Raw genomic sequence first — 13,820 nt, forward strand, 5'->3', positions numbered from 1 at the left:
GCAATATTATATGCAGACAAGGAACACAACAAAATGAAACGTTCAAAACTACTATGAATAATGAAAGTATTGTACAAGAAGAAAGCACTTAAATTTATATCCAAAAGTATGTGATATATCACTATTTCTACACAATGGTGAAGTAAATATATCTAAAAACCAAGATGATGTGACTTACCAAACGAAAGTGCTGGCAGGTCGATACACACACAAACAAACACAAACATACACACAAAATTCAAGCTTTCACAACAAACGGTTGCTTCATCAGGAAAGAGGGAAGGAGAGGGAAAGACAAAAGGATGTGGGTTTTAAGGGAGAGGGTAAGGAGTCATTCCAATCCCGGGAGCGGAAAGACTTACCTTAGTAAATATTATAAGTATAAATAGTTCTCCTGTTCGGTTTTGTTGACATTTAATATATAATGCAGTTTCACACACACACACACACACACACACACACACACACACACACACAAAACAAAGGAGATGATCCACAAAACATTTTGATATATGGATAGGCAGGAAAGTGAAATAAAGATTGTATCAGCTGTAAACTATCTTTTCACATAACTGTCAAGAAGTAATGCACATAGCATTCTTACAGCTGCATTTTTGTTTCATCCACTCTCCTATGAATCTTGTTTCCAAGTGATGTGTATGTCAATGGCCTTCATCAGTGACTAATTACCTTTTTTGTTTCCATGCTGGCATTTTGTTTCACACTTTGTCCATAAGATATTCTTTGTTTATGGAGCAGATCATAATAGGAATCGAGATGTTAATCAGGTACAGTTTGTCCACATGGCACAGTCCTATCAGTACAATTTGCAGAGCTTGTGGACATTCATCTTGTGAACGGAGAAATTCAAGATGATGAGCTCACTGCTCAAGGTGGTTGTTTGCATCCAGAGACCAACAATTGCGGGCAGCTGGGAAAGTAGGGGAATCCACTAACTGCATAAAGTAGGTTTTGAAATGTGTAGTGACATTCTCATGATTCACACAGCCACTGTTTCTTTGTGTTGTCTATGTGCATTTATCTATTACCTTTCAACTGTAATTCATGGTTCTCAGCATAATCAAGTATAAACATTAGCTTATCATGTCAATCTTACACCCCCTCCCTTACCCCAAAAAAATTCGATTTTTTGAAAATATTTTCTTGATCTACACAGTTTAATCTATGTTGTGTGTGAATGTTATCATGATAGCAGCTTTAGAAATGCCTTTAAATTGTTAAACTGATTAACTCTGCACTGGCGGCCACTATCACCTTTTCCGATGTTTGAGAAACTGCTTGCTTCTGGAATTTGTGTCAGTGTGAAGGCTATTTTCTTTCAATATCTTTGGCTGACATCTATATCTTTGGCTTAAAACTTTCTTGCACGTGGTTTATGTTTTGACAATACTAACACATATTAGTAGGTAGAAGGTTGAATTTGCAAACCCTTACGTGGAAGTCAAGATTCATGCATTAAGGGTGGTGGAAAAACTGTGTTTAGGAAATGGAGGTTTCATGGAAATCTTCAGCAATGAAACTTGGGACAGGATAATTGGGCATGTGCGTGAATGATGATGATATGGATTTCACTGGATTCAGACGTATTGATTTACAGCTCCTCTGCCAGGCTACAAAGCTTTCAAGTTCACATGTTAGTTGTACAAATACAGAATGCAAGATTGTTGTTGAAAAAAGAAGAGTGGGTATAGCTTGTGATTTTAAATTTGTAATTTGTGTGGCTATGAATTTTCATTTTTCTCCTACAAAAAAATTGACACTGGTACCTATGAAAGCAATCTTAGATTAGCATATGCTCCAAGATGTCTTGGGCAGGGCAGGGAAGGAGGTAATTTATTGTGCGGTTTTCTCATCATGCCTCCACCTTGCGCAAGGTTTGAAAAAAATGAATGTCTGATGCTGTATGCGATACTGCCAAAGTTTCTACGAAGAAACAAAAGACAAATAGATCCTGGGGTAGATATTCATGACAGTGTATCTCCTACAAATATTACTGACCTGTGTGTGTCTGTAGATGGGACCTGGATGAAAAGGGGTCACACATCTCTGTGGAGAGTTGCAGCTGTTATTGGTATTGACTCAGGTAAAGTTTTAGATGTAGAAATTATATCTAAATACTGCCACCAGTGTGCAACAAGGAAAATGTGCAACAATGAAGACAGTGAGAAACTGTGGCAAGAAAAGCATGTAGTAGTATGCACCAAAAATTATAGTGGCTCAAGTGAGGGCATGGAGGCTGCTGCAGTTGTGAGGATGTTCTCCATATCTGATGATACACTAAATACCTTGGTTATGGGGACTCCTCTTCGTTTGAAGCTGTAACAGACAAAAATCTGTACAATACAACAATGTAAAAGTTGGAACGTGTGGCCACATCCAAAAGAGGCTTGGTTGTAGGCTTCGCCACTTGCTGGAAGAGAAGAAAGGTAAAGTACTTGATGGAAAACCACTAGGTGGAAACGGATGGCTTACTCTGAAAGAAACTGATTCTCTTCTGTTGTTTTGTGGCAGAGCTATCAGGAAAGAGACACAATTTAGAAGCAATGAGGTGTGCTGTGCGGGCAATTTTTTTTTGCCAAAAACAATCTACTGACCAAACACCAATGCACAATCTGTGTCCAAAAGATAATTGGTGTAAGTTCAGCAACAGAAATGAGACATATTCACATAAACCTTCATTACCAGAACCTGTTATGAATGCAATTATGCCCACATTCCAGTTTCTTGCAAACCCTGATTTATTGAGCAAGTGTCTTCACGAAAAAAAGAGACAAAATGCAAATGAAAGCCTCAATAATTGAACTTTGATTAGATGGTCAGAAAGTACATTCTGTGGACTTTTAAGTTCTCAAAATAGGTGTCTATAATGCAGTTTTATGTTACAATAATGGAAATAATGTCAGAATTGAAGTGTTGAGGACAGTTGGTATAGATCCTGGTGTGTTTACAACCAAAGCATTTTACACCATCGACGAGAGCAAGGTCAAGGAAGTTAACAGATCAGAGTCTTACTTGCAAATACAGGCCAGGCAGATTTGAGGAGGAGAGAAGAGAAACCTGGAGAATGAGTATCAGTATAGAGGATTTCAAAATCGAGGTGAGCTTATTACTTTTAGATGTATGAGTCTTTGAACCTCATTTTCTTTGTTTTACATTATTAGAAGACTTTTCTCAAAAAGTATTGTGCTAATGTTGTGAAATTTTCCAGAACTGTTCACAACTTGTAGCTGTCTCCCTGGAATTGAGAAGTATGAGATCCTGCAATTATATTCTGATTTTTAAATGACTGTATGTAGAAAAAAGTTTATTTTGGATTTGCAAAATTAAAAACTGTTAATGACACAGTTTGTACCATACATTAATAACTGTACGTCAATGGTCTCATGCCCTTCTCAGGACACAACAATAAAATTTTCAGATTGATTGCATGATTAGAATTTGAGTTATGGCTTTTTTATGAAAAAAAAAAAAAAAACAAATTAAAAAGTCAAATTTCTGGCAAAATATTAATCCTGCATATTTTTATTATATTTTTCCATTAAAACACAGCTCTTGCTTTACACATGCAAAATTTTATATTTGTACAATAATAAATGTGGCTGAAATTATTTTTTAAATAAATGTTTACATTTTCTATTATATCCGCCCCTTAAAGCTGCTTCTTTAAACTTCGTCAGTAGACTTTCTCAGTAGAGTTTACATCTATCTTGACGAGTCTTCCACATCAGTACCTTCAGTATCTTTGTGAGACACTCCCATGGGTTAAACAAACCTGTAACCATTGTGCTGCCCTTCTCTGTATACGTTCAATATACTCTCTCAGTCCTATCTGGTATGGGTCCCACTGAAAAGAGAAAAAAGAACTCTTCAGTTTCAAAGTAGTTTCATCTTTTGAATTTACATATAAGCTCATAAGATGCTCCCTATGCATAACGTATGAAATTTTGTAATTGCAATAACTTTTGATTCCAACATTTTTAATGAAACTAATTATCTCATTGCAACCAGAACAACAAACTGAATGATCAGAATAATAATGTGTGTGGAGGGGATTTGTTTCTGCAATTTTGGTAATTGGCACAACATATGCTTAATGTAGGAACTTACATATCAAAATTTTGAGAAGAAAATTAGTAAGAATTTTGCATATATCTTAACACATGAAATAGGAGGGCATACGAAGCCATCACACCGTGCCTCTGCTGCTAGAAGATTTTTCTCTGATGGGATACAGAGAGTGATGCAGCTACTGAATAACTGTTATCCAGTTCACAGCCCTCTAGCATGTGAGCTGGAACACTAGTACACAAAGAACATTCTCACTTATGTGGCATGTTCTATGTGGGCTTACCATCACTGAAACCCACTAATCCTCTCACTAGGGATCATCACCAACCTGACCTCATATTTTAAAGATATGAGAGCACACTTGCAAGGCATCAGTCCCAACAATTGGTCCCATGCAAAAATTTGGGCCATAATTCTGATGGTACTCAACAATGACCTCCTGAACAGACAGCTTTTAAAGACACGTGCACATGCCACTTGTCACTTGGTCCACCCACTGCAGGTGCCTAATACCCGAGTGTGAAGTTCTATACAATGGAATGAGGAAGAACTTTGTACAATACCATTCTGACATCAGCAATATGTTTTGATCAACAAGGCAAAGTGTGCACTGTACCTGGTGCCAGAGATCTCTGTTTTGAACATTTTTATGTTGTGATTCATAAATGCAGTGTAAATGAATGGAATGAATTAGTCTGCCATTAAAGAGGTACCATACTGTAGGGACTATAATAAGCAATTTTTCCTTTGAAAAATTGCCTCTAATTCAGGTGAATATATACTCTAAATTAATATAAAAATGCCTAGTGTTAGATTTAAAATTACCTCCAGTCTTGAAAATGGTCATATATTCAATGCCACAGGAAACCCATCTATGAACACTGGAGTCAACTGGCAGCAGCAGTGCACCGACGCAATGACCATAAGTTGCGTGGATTCACAAGCTTGCTAACACTGTACTTCCTGCCCAACCATCACAAACCCAGAACACTGTCTAGCCTGTAACACAGCATTGTCATCTGCAGTGCCAGTGGACTCTAACTGAAAGTGATTTGTGTTATCAGTAAAAGTACAATACTTTTGTTAGAACAGTACATGACAAGGGAGGGTGGATGAGGATGGTATGAGATTATGGAGTAACAGTGAGTGGGAGAGAAGGAAAGGTGCTTTATTGAATAAGAGTTTTCTTCTTGTGATGTATTAGTTTAGTAGTCATTTGAAAAATTCTGTGAAAGAGAAAAATGAGACAAAAATACAGAGCTCGCTGTTATTCTGGGAGAACAGCATCACAATTGCAACCTCTTGATGACATGGTAAGTAAATCATTTAAAGTGTGCACGAGAGAGGAATGGAACAAATGGATGATCCATGAAACCCAACATGTATTCACATTGAAGGGAGGTTTAAGACTACCCACAATTAAATGCGTGTACATGGATGAAACAGTCGTAATCTTGACGGAGGGTAGACAATGTTAAATCTTTCAAGAAGTGTGATATAAGTAACACTATCTATGGCAGTGAAGATGATCGTATGTACGAAGAGGATAACGATGATGAAGAGGGAGAAGAAGAACCTTTCCTAAGTTCAGATGATGGTTTCCACTCATTTTAATAGTCAGTTCAGTTTCATAAACTAAGAATTTATAGTCTGGCTTTGCAATCTAATAAATAGGAGAATGTAATTTTTTAAAAAGGTGTTTAAAAATTAAGACTTATCCAACAGTCTGCAGCATCTTGTAGTACTTAAAATACAGTAGCACAATGCTGTTTCATTATCAATATCATCATCCTGTGTCATTCCCTCTGGATTTTAAAGCTGATACTATTAAAATACAGTAAAGTTGAAGGTATACCATTCTTCAATGTAACTGGCATGAGTAATCTGTGAAGTGAAAACCATTAACTTTGTTTCATAATAGTTCTTCAGTTGCTTAGGTTTATTCATTTTGATTTTGATGTGTTCAGGGTGATCCAAAAATCCAGTCAAAATGAACTTTAAAGTGCTAACAACTACAAGATTTGTGATAAGAAAGTGTTAAAATGCATCCAGTGTAGCAACTGTTTTTTTTAATTCGATAGGCAAAAACAAACACACACACACACACACACACACACACACACACACACACACACACACACACACAGAGAGAGAGAGAGAGAGAGAGAGAGAGAGAGAGAGAGAGAGAGAGAACAGTTGTGATTGGTGAGCTTTCAGAGCCAGCAGCTCCTTCATCCAGATGGTTTGAAGGGGAAGGAAGCAGGTTGAAGGAAAAGGACTGGAGATGTCGAAGAAAAAGGGGTAGACTTTGGAAAAGTCGTCCAGAACTGCAAGTCGGGGAGATTTACTGTATGATATGAGAAGGAAAGAGACCATTGGGGACTGCATTCGACGAGATTTGAAAACTTGAGAGCTTAAAGGTGGAAGAGAGGGCAATATGCAAGGCAGAGATTACTACTGAAACATCATGCGTTAGTTAATAAGAGTGAGAAGCTAACTGCTTTGTACATAACGGAACAGTTAAAAATAGATGGGAAAGACAATGAAAGATGTAGAAAACTAAAATGGAGTGAAGCAAAGATTAGTTACAGTGAAGAAAAGCTGAGACTGAAGAAATTAATGTAAATTGAGGCCAGGTGGGTGGTGAGAACCAAGGACATGTAGTGCTACTTCCCACCTGCAGAGCTCTGGGAAACTGGTGACTGGGGGAAGAATCCAGATGACATGTGGTGAAACAGGTGCCGGGGTTACGAATGTCATGTTGTAGGGGATGCTTTGCAACAGGATATTGCGAGTTGCCAGTATATGCCCTCTGCCTATGCCCATTCATCCTAATTGATAATTTGGTGGTAGTCATGGCGCTGTGGAAGGCTGGTATATTACGTGTCATTTCACAGTTGACTCTCCATTAAATAGTACATGCTTTGCCAGGTACAGGTCTATTGTAGATGGTGGTAGGAGGGTGAATATGGCAAGTCTTATAGTGGGGACAGTCACAGGGGTAGGAGCCATAGGGTAGGAAGATGGATGCAGAAGGAGCATAGGGTCTGACAAGAATACTGCAGAGATTGGGAGGGCGACAAAGCTATTCTAGGTGTAGTGGGCAAAATTTCAGACAGAATGGATCTCATTTCAGGGCATGATTTTATGAAATCATGGCCCTGTTGAAGTAGCTGATTAACACATTCCAGACCAATATATTACTGAGTTACCAATGGTGTGCTTCGAAGCAGTTTTGTGAAGGAATCAATACCAGGATTGGATGTGATGGCCTGGGAAATCTGCTACTTAACTAGGCTGGCAGGGTAATTACTTGCAGTGAAAGCTGAGGTGCGAATGGTGGTGTATTGCTGTAAAGAGTCTGCATCTGAACAAGCATGTGGGCCTCTGATGCCAAGGCTACATGGGAGGGAATGCTTGACATGTAAAGGATGGCACTTTCAAAATGTAAGTGTTGTTGTTTGTTGGTAGGTTTATTGTGGACAGCAGTGTGCAGCTGTCCTTCGGTGAGGACGAGTTCAACATCAAGGGAAGTGGCATGGGATTCAGAACAGGACCATGTGAAATTTAATTGGGCAAAGGGTTTCAGAGATCCCAGGAATTTTAGCAGGTCAGCCTCACCATGAGTCCATACAGTAAAGACATCAATGTATCTAAACCAAACCAGGACTAAAGACTTACGGGTCCCAGGAAAGCTCCTTGCAAGCGACCCATGGAAAGGTTGGCATAGGCAGGTGCCATCCTGGTTTCCATGGCCGTACCCCTGATCTGTTCGTGTATCTGCCCCTCAAATGTGAAATAGTTTTTGGTAAGTAAAGTTGAATAAGGTGAGTAGGAAGGATGTCATAGGTTAGGGATTAGGTGGGCTCTGACAAGAGAAATTTCTTGCAGTAGACAGACCATGTAAACCAACAGCTACTTCACCTTTGAGGGGCAGACACATGAACAGATTAAGAGTACAGCCATGGGAACCAGAATGGCACCTTCCTACACCAACCTTTTCATGGGTCACTTGCAAGGGGCTTTCCCGGGATCCATATGTCTTCAGCCCCTGGTTTGGTTTGGATACATTGATGGCATCTTACCATATGGATGCATGGTGAGGCTGACCTACTAAAATTCCTGGAATCTCTTAATACCTTCTCCCAATTAAATTTCACATGGTACTATTCCGAATCCCATGCCACTTTTCTTGATGGTGATCTCATCCACCCCGAAGGCCAGCTACACACTTCCCTCCACATTAAACCTACCAACAAGCAACAGCATTTACATTTTGACAGCTGCCATCCTTCACATGTCAAATGTTCCCCTCCCTTACAGCATTGGCATCCGAGGCAAACGTATTTGTTCGGATCCAGACACTCTACAGCAATACACCACCATTCTCACCTCAGCTTTCACACCCAATTACCCCACCAGCCTAGTTAAAAAGCAGATTTTCTGGGCCATCTCTTCCGGTCCTGGTACTGCTGATACCTCCACAAAACAGCTTCAGAGCATGCCATTGATAACTCAGTATTATCCTGGTCTGGAATGTGTTAATCAACTACTTTGACCCGGCCATGATTTCCTAAAACCTTACCCTGAAATGAGACGCATTCTTTCTGAAATTTTGCCCATCACACCTGCAATAGCTTTCTGTTGCCCTCCCAATCTCTGCAATATTCTTGTCAGACCCTGTGCTCCTTATGGACCCATTCCCCTACCCTATGGCTCCTACCCCTGTGACCGTCCCCACTGCAAACCTTGCCATATGCACCATCCAACCACAACCTATAATAGCCCTGTACCAGGCAAAACATATTCTATCAAAGGGAGAGCCACATGGAAAACAACGCATATACCAGCTATTACGTAAACACTGTTCAGCCTTCTACATTGGCATGACTACTACCAAATTATCAATTAGGATGAATGGGCATAGGTAGAGGGTATATACAGGCAACTCACAATATCCTGTTGCAGAGCATGCCCTACAACATGACATTCGTAACCTCTACACCTGTTTCACCACATGTGCCATATGGATTCTTCCCCAGATGCCAGTTCCTCAGAACTCTGCAGGTGGGAACTAGCACTACAGCATGTCCCTGGTTCTCACCACCTACCTGGCCTTAATTTACGTTAATTTCTTCTGCCTCAGCTTCTCTTCACTAATTACTCTTTACTTCACTCCGTTTTAGTTTTCTACATCTTTCACTGTCTTTCCCATCTATTCTTCACTGCCCCATCCCACTTCCATTACATACAATGCACTTACCTTCTCACTCTTATTAACTCATGTACGATGTTTTAGTAGTAATCTCTGTCTTCCATACCACCCTATCTTCCACCTGTAAGCTCTCTGATTTTTCATATCTTGTCCGATGCAGTTCCCAACAATCTGTCTTTCTTTCTCATCCCATACGTTAAGTCTCCCCTGACCCATGGTTCTGGATGACTTTCCCAAAATCTACCCCTTTTCGTAGACCTCAACAGTCCTTTTCCTTCACCTTTCCCCTTAAAACTTCTGCCTGAAGAAGTAGCCACTGGCTCTGAAAGCTTACCAAGCACAACAGTCTTACATGTGTTCTCTGCTGCCACTTTGTGAGTAGATTTTTTATCTATCCAATGAAAAACATTATCAATAATTAATTGTCAACACTGGTTTCATGAGAAATGTTCCAAAGTAAGCATAAAATTTGTAACTGACGATCATTTACTGTCCTCTCTTATGTGCGTTTCTGATGCATATGAATGCTAATTTAGAAACAATCAGAAGAAAGGAGCACTTCAAAGTGATATGTTTACTCTAAACAAAAAGTATACTGCTCTGGAAAATAAGAGTGTATTTAGGGAAGAGAAAATACACCACTCTCCATCACTAGATGATCATAGCAAAGAATGTAATGTAAACAAGACAGACATGTTGATTCACCTCACAAAGTATACTTGATCAAAAGAAGACAGCCGTAAATACCAGGAAAGTGTGGACATCTCAGCTTCGTGTAATAATGGTTTTTTTCAAAGGCATACACGAAATTTACATCTAACAACAGCTCCGCAGTGGAAAAATGGTTACAGAAGAAGAAAGTTATACTATTTGGCAATAGTCATGCACACAAAATTCTTAAATTATTGATGAACAATGAATGATAGTGTTCAAGTTTCTGGCTTCAAAAAACAGAGCAAATTTTGACAGTATAACGATGAGTATTAACAAAGAATGTTCTGATCTCCCAAGGACTGATTGTGTTGTCTTCATAGGGGGTTCTAATAACATCTACAGAAATATGAAGTCAGTGCCTTTATTAAGAAGCTGTTTACAGTACTGTGGTTCTCGGATTTCACCAATGTAATCTTAACAAGTTGGCCACTAAGGTATGACCTACCAGACTGGTCATGCGTTAAAACAGAAGTAACACCGACTAATTTGAAGCTGTCAAGATACTGCACCAAGTTTGTGAATGTTATGGTGACAGACATTACTACTATGAAAGAAACTGTTTCACACACAATAGAATACACCCAAACTAATATGGTAAAAAGATGCTAGCTTCGAACATAAGTAATGCTCTAGAAGAGATCTCTCCCGTCAATGAAAGTAGAGATAAGTCTTACTGTGCTGGGTGCTCTCACGGAAAGTGAGTGAAACAATTCCCTTGGATTTTGGTTCACAAGAAACAAAAGAACAGGAAGGGCACCTATGCAGGTGCCACATTTAATGAATAATTAAATGACACACTGTTTGAGGCAGTCCATCAGTAAGAAAGATGAAATCTTAAAAGTTGAAATACAAACTTGATAAATTATATTCACTTTCAGGTTATAATTTAGCAATGAGCTTTTCAGGGGAGGGGGGGGGGGGGGGGAGAACAGTTTTGGAGGATCATGCATTCAAGTAGAGGACTCACTAAACTTTGAAATCAAACTTTTAATTGCTTGAATGAAGAGCTATTATTTGAAAGCTGCTGAACTGAAGTTCTGGAGTACGGCATAGTAATTATTAGAATCTATCATATCTCTGACTAGTCAGCTACACGTTCATTTCTAGACAAATTTGAAACCTTGCTGAGCGGGTTGCAGGTAGAAAGTTAAGTAACATAGGAGTAAGAGCTGATGACAGGTTGGCAAAGTCTCTGTAGAACTTGCTATCTACAAGTGGCCTAATATTAAACTTTAGCAAGTACACTAGAGTGACAGTATCTTCTGTAACATGTATAGATAATATAGTGAGCAGTATGAACTATGGCACTAGAGAAAGTTCATGTTGTGCTTAAGGATATCTGACCATTCAACTATTTTTATGTCATTGCCAAATGCAGTTAAAACTGTAACAGTGAAACAAGTCAGGAATTTCGGTCAAAGAAATGCGAATACATCTGTCTTAAGACTAAAATGCAACTTCCTGGTCATTCAGCAACCAGTGATCAGTAAACACAAACTACACTGCTTTTTTATAAGAATTCACGAGTATCTTCAATGAATTTTTACCCTTTATAACAGCACATGACAAAAACTGTAAACACTCTCAGATAGCTGAAGGCATCAGGGCTTCTTGTATTAGAAAGAGGAAACTGCAGATGGAAGCAAAGAACAACTGTGATGCAGAGTTTGTGAGGTATGTAAACAAAACCGAAGAATATTTGGCAGAATAGTCAAACAGGCAAAACAAAAGACAAACAGTAAATATATGTCAAATAAATCAAAAGCTGTAGGGCAGATTAAGACAGAAAGAGGTATTGGAAAATCAAAAAGTTTTAATCCTAAATTTGAAATAAACTCTGATATACATGTGAAGAATTCATCATTTATTTTATAGCTTCAAACAAAACTGGTGATCTCCCTCCAACACACACGCATCCCAATATTATGTAATTCAGTTCAGGACAATTCAAATTTCTTATGTATCCTGCTATGATGTGGTCAACATTAAAAATTCCTAAAAAACCTAAAGTCTGTGCGATGGGATGACATTCCAGCAAAAATAACAAAGCCAAAATGTGATAATATTGCACCCCAACTCTGTCACATAACAACTCAATCATTTGATGAGGGCTGCTTTCTGGACAGGCAGAAATATGCAGAAGTTTGACCTATTTACAAAAGGAGGAGACAAAAGAGATAGGAAACTTTTGCTCACAAACTCTGCATCACAGTTGTTCTTTGCTTCCATCTGCAGTTTCCTCTTTCTAATACAAGAAGCCCTGATGCCTTCAGCTATCTAAGAGTGTTTACAGTTTTTGTCATGTGCTGTTATAAAGGGTAAAATTCATTGAAGATACTCGTGAATTCTTATAAAAAAGCAGTGTAGTTTGTGTTTACTGATCACTGGTTGCTGAATGACCAGGAAGTTGCATTTAGTCTTGAGACAGATGTATTCGCATTTCTTTGACCGAAATTCCTGACTTGTTTCACTGTTACAGTTTTAACTGCATTTGGCAATGACATAAAAATAGTTGAATGGTCAGATATCCTTAAGCACAACATGAACTTTTCTCTAGCACCATAGTTCATACTGCTCACTATATTATCTATACATGTTACAGAAGATACTGTCACTCTAGTGTACTTGCTAAAGTTTAATATTAGGCCACTTGTAGATAGCAAGTTCTACAGATACTTTGCCAACCTGTCATCAGCTCTTACTCATATGTTACTTAACTTTCTACCTGCAACCCACTCAGCAAGGTTTCAAATTTGTCTAGAAATGAACGTGTAGCTGACTAGTCAGAGATATGATAGATTCTAGTAATTACTATGCCGTACTCCAGAACTTCAGTTCAGCAGCTTTCAAATAATAGCTCTTCATTCAAGCAATTAAAAGTTTGATTTCAAAGTTTAGTGAGTCCTCTACTTGAATGCATGATCCTCCAAAACAAGCTAACACTTGGTTCAAGAATCATAAAAGAAGATTGAATACATGGAAGAAGCCTGGAGATACTGACAGGTTTCAGATAGATTATATAATGGTAACACAGATTTCGGAACCAGGTTTTAAATTGTAAGACATTTCCAGGGGCAGATGTGGACTGACCACAATCTATTGGTTATGAACTGTAGATTAAAACTGAAGAAACTGCAAAAAGGTGGGAATTTAAGGAGATGGGACCTGGATAAACTGAAAGAACCAGAGGTTGTACAGAGTTTCAGGGACAGCATAAGGGAACAATTGACAAGAATGGGGGAAAGAAATACAGTAGAAGAAGAATGGGTAGCTTTGAGGGATGAAGTGGTGAAGGCAGCAGAGGGTCAAGTAGTAGGTAAAAACATGAGTGCTAGTAGAAATCCTTGGGTAACAGAAGAAATACTGAATTTAATTGATGAAAGGAGAAAACATAAAAATGCAGTGAACGAAGCAGGCAAAAAGGAATACAAACATCTCAAAAATGATATCGACAGGAAGTGCAGAAAGGCTAAGCTGGGATGGTTAGAGGACAAATTTAAGGATGTAGATATTTATCTCACTAGGGGAAAGATAGGTACTGCCTACAGGAAAATTAAAGAGACCTTTGGAGGAAAGAGAACAACTTGCATGAATATCAAGAGCTCAGATGGAAACCCAGTTCTAAGCAAAGAAGGGAAAGCAGAAAGGTGGAAGGAATATATAGAGGGTCTATACAAGGGCGATGTTCTTGAAGACAGTATTATGGAAATGGAATAGAATGTAGATGAAATGGGAGATATGATAATGCGTGAAGAGTTTGACAGAGCACTGAAAGACCTGAATCGCAACGAAGCTCCGGGAG

General features: G+C 38.7%; 1 long non-coding RNA gene across 1 annotated transcript in view; it reads right to left on the bottom strand.

The window, feature by feature from the left end:
- Positions 1 to 3,579: 3,579 nt before the first annotated feature.
- The window catches only part of LOC124719106, a 70,768-nt gene continuing 60,527 nt past the window's right edge, over positions 3,580 to 13,820 (bottom strand). Inside the window, exon 3 of the long non-coding RNA XR_007005985.1 lies at positions 3,580 to 3,865. This is a non-coding gene — a long non-coding RNA (uncharacterized LOC124719106). The remainder of the gene's footprint in view (positions 3,866 to 13,820) is intronic.

This window comes from Schistocerca piceifrons, chromosome 10 (genome assembly GCF_021461385.2).
Source record: "Schistocerca piceifrons isolate TAMUIC-IGC-003096 chromosome 10, iqSchPice1.1, whole genome shotgun sequence".
NCBI lineage: Eukaryota > Metazoa > Arthropoda > Insecta > Orthoptera > Acrididae > Schistocerca > Schistocerca piceifrons.